The sequence below is a fragment of the Bison bison genome, unplaced genomic scaffold (assembly GCF_000754665.1).
Source record: "Bison bison bison isolate TAMUID 2011002044 unplaced genomic scaffold, Bison_UMD1.0 scf7180017864473, whole genome shotgun sequence".
Lineage (NCBI taxonomy): Eukaryota > Metazoa > Chordata > Mammalia > Artiodactyla > Bovidae > Bison > Bison bison.
Window position 1 is genome coordinate 5,833,287 of NW_011495034.1, and position 6,149 is coordinate 5,839,435.

Below are 6,149 nucleotides of genomic sequence, written 5' to 3' on the forward strand. Positions count from 1 at the left end.
TGGCTGGGTATCCAGTGGCTGTCTTTGTCAGGGTTTGACCTCTAGATAAATGGATATGACCATGCCATTCTTGTGAAACAAAAGCAGAAAGGCAGGTACGGGCCATGCTTTTTTGAACACAGTGTACACTCTGGCTTCATTGTTTATAAATGACATTGAAAAATTAGAGAAAGGTTAAGTAGAACGTCACAGAGATTATTGATAATGTCCTGAGGGATAGTTTTACAGGAGCCAGGAGGCTCATTTATTTGGTTCAGCAGAAATCTGGATGATATCTTTTTATTATTATTATTTTTTTATTGAAGGATAATTGTTTTACAGAATTTTTTTGGTTTTCTGTCAAACCTCAACATGAATCAGCCATAGGTACGCATATATCCCCTCCCTTTTGAACCTCCCTCCTATCTCCCTCCCCATCCCACCCCTCTAGGTTGATACAGAGCCCCTGTTTGAGTTTCCTGAGCCACACAGCAAATCTTAATGACAGTCGACATCTGTTGTCTATGACCATAGGATAGATCACAGACAACACTGCAAAATGGCAAAGGATTGTTTCATGACCATGATCGCTGTTTTCTAAACTTCAGAGTGACTTTGGCAGCCTGAGATCATCTAAACTGGGTCTTAAGTAAATGTTATAGAAACACAAATTGATCATGAAAACTGCAGTAGGTCAATAAGAACATGTCAGCGTAACCTTTGTTACATTGGAGATGTGTATGTGCTCAGTCATGTCTGACTCTTTGTGAGTCCATGGACTGTAGTCCACCAGGCTGCTGTGTCCATGGAATTTTCCAAGAATACTGGATTGCATTGCAATTTCCTCCTCCAGGGGATCTTCCTGACCCAGGGATTGAATCAGTATCTCCTGAGTCTCTTGCACTGCAGGCAGATTCTTTACCACTTGAGCCACAGGGGGAAGCCCCTCTGTTATACTAGTTTATGTCAAATTCAAGGACCTGGCCTGGTAGGTAGGCTTGTCTTAGTTAAGAGTCAATCAAATTAGCTCTGCTAGGGATGTGAATGAGTGAGTAGAATTAACTTGTGGTTTTTCAAACTATAACATGGAAGAAAGCAATTTAAAATTGATTTAAAGTATTGTATATAGCCCAGTATATTTTATATACACTGTATAGTGCCAATATATTTGTGGAAGAAGAAAAAATAAACCCCAAAGTAATTAAGAACTATTTTGGAATTGAAAAATTCTTAGAAGTACTATAAACTTCAATTGTTCAAATATTCTATTAATATTGCAGTATTTAACAATTTGAATGAAAATGAACATATATGAAAATTGTTCAGGAAAAAAACATTTTCATGAGCTGTCTCTGAGTTCTTGTTTTTTTGTAGTAAGTCTTCTTCATGAATGAAGAGAAATCTGTTTCTCCGGGGAACTTTCCTATTGATGAAGCAAATAGTACAGGAAAAATTCACAAGTCAAATATATCCCATGTAATATTGTCATAATTAACTTAGGAAGTATTTACATTTTACATTAACAAAATTCAAGCAAATACATTTTATGTTAAAAAAAACTTTAAATTTTCTTTTGTTGTTCATATATACAGATTTGTTCTAAGTTCATTTCAAACCTTTAAAAAATCTACAGTGAAAATCTGTGAAGTGGTTTTATCAAGACTAAACAATATGTATGTGGTTTAATTTCTGTAATATCTATTCCATCCCATCGATCAGTGTATCTATCCTTAGGACAATACTGCAGAATCTTAACAGTATTTTATACTAAATTGCAAATCTGCTCAGGAACAACTTCTAGCTTGTACTTCCTCAAATGTGTCTTGGCCATACATAGCACTTTATTCTTTCACATACATTTTAGAATTAGCAAGACAAGTTCTATAAAAACTGATACTAGAATTTTGATCAAAATATCATAGAACCTATGGATAAAGTTAAAGAAATTTGAATCTCCCATTCATGACCATAGTAGCCAACTCCATTCATTTATGTCTTTCAATATCTTTCAATTAAGCTTTCAGTTCAGTTCAGTCACTGAGTCATGTCCAACTCTTTGCAACCCATGGACTGCAAACACCAGGCTTCCCTGTCCATCATCAACTCCTGGAGCTTGCTCAAACTCATGTCCATCAAGTCAGTAATGCCATCCAACCATCTCATCCTCTGTCATCCCCTTCTCCTCCTTCAATCTTTCCCAGCATCAAGGTCTTTTCCAATGAGTCAGTTCTTCGCATCAGGTGGCCAAAATATTGGACTTTCAGCTTCAGCATCAGTCCTTCCAATGAATATTCAGGACTGATTTCCTTTAGGATGGACTGGTTGGATCTCCTTGCAGTCCAAGGGACTCTCAAGAGTCTTCTCCAACAGCACAGTTCAAAAGCATCAATTCTTTGGTGCTCAGTTTTGTTTATAGTCCAACTCACATCTATACATGACCACAGGAAAAACCATAGCTTTGACCAGATGGACTTTTGTTGGCAAAGTAATGACTCTGCTTTTTAATATGCTGTCTAGGTGAGTCATGGCTTTTCTTCCAAGGAGTAAGTAAGCATCTTTTAATTTCATGGCTGCAGTCACCATCTGCAGTGATTTTGGAGCCCAGGAAAATAAAGTCTGTCATTGTTTCCACTGTTTCCCCATCTATTTGCCATGAAGTGATGGGATCGGATGCCATGATCTTCGTTTTCTGAATGTTGAGCTTTAAGCCAACTTTTTACTCTCCTCTTTCACTTTCATCAAGAGGCTCTTTAGTTCTTCTTCACTTTCTGCCATAAGGGTGGTGTCATCTGCATATCTGAGGTTATTGATATTTCTCCCAGCAATCTTGATTGCAGTTTGTGCTTCATCCAGCCTGGCATTTCACATGATGTACTCTGCATATAGGTTAAATAAGCAGGGTGACAATATACAGCCTTGACCTTTCCCAATTTGGAACCAGTCTGTTTTTCCATTAAAGTTCTAACTGTTGCTTCCTGACCTGCATACAGGTGTCTCAGGAGGCAGGTGAGGTGGTCTGGTATTCCTATCTCTTTAAGAATTTTCCATAGTTTATTGTGATCCACACAGTCAAAGGCTTTGGTGTAGTCAATAAAGCAGTAGATGTTTTTCTGGGACTCTCATGCTTTTTCCATGATCCAACAGATGTTGGCAATTTGATCTCTGGTTCCTCTGCCTTTTCTAAATCCAGCTTGAACTTCTGGAAGTTGATGGTTCACTTACTTTTGAAGCCTGGCTTGGAGAATTTTGAGCATTACTTTGCTAGCGTGTGAGATGAGTGCAATTGTGCCTGAACATTCTTTGGTATTGCCTTTCCTTGGGATTGGAATGAAAACTGACCTTTTCATTAAACTTTACCATATTCTTAATAAAGTCTTTGAACTTTGTTATATTTATTCCTAGGTTCCTTGTATTTTTTGTTGAGTCTACACTTTATGAAGACTGTTCTTCCATTTGGCTCCCCATTTTTTGTAGTTAGAAGACCTTTTTTTTTTTTAATTTCTCTCTGAGTAGAAATAAGAATCTGCATATGCTTCCAAGGTAGCTTACTTCCCCAGACATCTTCTCATAATTCACTCCTGTCCTATATCTCCCCTACTATTTTTTAGCCCCTTTTCTTCATTTAAAAAGTGTATTTAACATTTTTAATAGTTTAAGAATATTTATATTTTTTATTGTGGGATGGTATTAGGATCTCTGGTCTATCATATTATGAGAATTAGAGGTTTTTAATTGCCAAATATAAATTTACTAATGCAAGGTTTTCTCATTCCTAGTTTTCCTTATTTTCTGATCTTTGATGAAGCAATGACTGCACATATAAGTATTATCCTATTGATCTAGGACGAGCTTATAAATGGGCAGAGTGGACAGGCAGCCACTTGGAGTGTTTCGTGCTGTGCTGTGTGCTAAGTCACTTCAGTTGTGTCTGACTCTTTGCGACCCCATGGACTGTGGTCCTCCAGGCTCCTCTGTCCATGGGATTCTCCAGGCAAGAATACTGGAGTGGGTTGCCATGCCTTCCTCCAGGGGGTCTTCCCAACCAGGGATTGAATCCCCATCTCTGATATCTCCTACATTGGCAGGCAGATTCTTCACCACGTCAATACAGCTCTTTGCGAAAAATTACTCCTAACTCTTGATGATTGACATTCTCCCACAAGGCAGTTTTCCAGATAACTTAAAAGGCAGTTGTTAAAAAGCAAACATGTTCTTACAAATGGTTAATATCACTAATTTATGATCATATATATATATACATATATGCACATACCTTAAAAGGGAATTAGGACCCTGTGCTTGATGTTTTGTTTGAGATGAGTAAACAGAATGCCACCTTGAAGGGATGATCCAGCTGGAATCTCAAGAAATTGGGAGTTAGGAAGCTTGGCCAACAAGACCAGCCATGTTGAACTGGGGGATTAATTCTGGGAATTAATTATAGATAAGGTTGGATAAATTGGTGGAACCCAAGGAGAATCCGGAGTACCAAATGGTTCATACTATCAGGCTCTTGTTTTAATTTTCATTTTGAAAAATAAAACCCAAAGTAATAGTATTAAATTAATATTAACAATGTAATTTTAGACTGTTCCACAACAATACAATAATCGTTCACATATGCATAAAATCTCTTTGGAGAGAAGTATTATCTTCATCCATCTTTCAGACAAAGAAACTGGCTTAGGTCAGACAGCTAAGAACTATGGAGCGGGACTATGAACCTAGATTAAATTTTCAACTTGTGTTATTAACGTAGACTCCAGACTGCCTCCTGGTTTCTAATTTTCTTTCCCTCCATTCCTTGGAACAGTTAAAAATATCACAACCACAGTTCATTCTATAATAGTATTAGGGAATACTCAGTGAACATATAAATTAAAAAGAAAATTTAATTGATTAAATTCACCTGAAATAAATGTCACAAAATATCAATGGAAGAATTTGAAAAGAAGAAAAAATTATGTTGACTTTCTCTTAAAAATATTGACTTACCTCTGTATCAGGATGCTTCATTTTCTGCATATCCAATGGTGTCTGTTACCCAATCACCTTTTTCAGAAGAGAAAGAAAAGAGTTGCTATATTCATGAGCTGGGTCAACAGTTTAAAATAGTCACTAGAAAAATGAACAAAATTAACACAATCTGACAAGCTGCAGGAACTCTCACACAATGAGGCATTTCAAACCAGTTCGATAAGGAAAATGAGTAATTATTCCCCATAACTGTCAAATGAATAGAGCAACTGCTCTAAATGCTGGTTAATAAAATCAGTTTGAAAGCAAACAGGATCCATCAACCTGCTTGAAATTCAATATCCTCTGGAAAAGATTTTCCTCCATTTTTATTCCTCTGAAATATTCAAGGAGTTTTGCTTTCTACCTTACGAGATTTTTTTTTTTTTATTCCACCTCTTTCTATCTCCGACTCACTTTTGCCAAAACACTACCATTCACTACATACATACACTCACACACAATCTGGTTTTGATAACTCATAATGATAGTAAGAGCCACAACTGATTTGTATTTCACAAGCTAAAGTATTCCACCTCCATCTGTCATTTTCTACAAAAGCAGCAAGAAACCTTTAAAGTACACAAAATAATTATTAAAATAAAAAAGAAATACTTTTTTATAATTTGTTACTTTTTAACATCTAGTATACCTTTTATTCTATCATCATGATTATTTTCTATTACTCAGATATATTTACTGTTATACTAATTTCTTGGCATGGAATATTTTTCTGACATTCTAAGAAGTCTCTTCTTCTGTCCTTTCTTTTTATCTCTTAGGTTTTGTCATTCCTTCCAATAAGCTCCATTACTTTATTTAATTAGTCTCTTTTTCTTTTCAGGCATAAATTACTGCTTTCAAATTTGTACTGCCCTGAAATTATTTTTCACTATTATAGTTTAAAATTCATGACATATGTAGTGATTGTGTTGTGTTTTCTACATGTACTGTGGGTGATTCAGGGCTTCCCTGGTGGCTCAGACTGAACAGAACCCACCTGCAATGCGGGAGACCTGGGTTCAATCCCTGGGTTGGGAACTTCTGGAGGAGGGCCTGGCAACCCACTCCAGTATTCTTGTCTGGAGAATCCCCATGGACAGAGGAGCCTGGCGGGGTGCAGTCCATGGGGTCTCAAAGAGTCAGACATGACT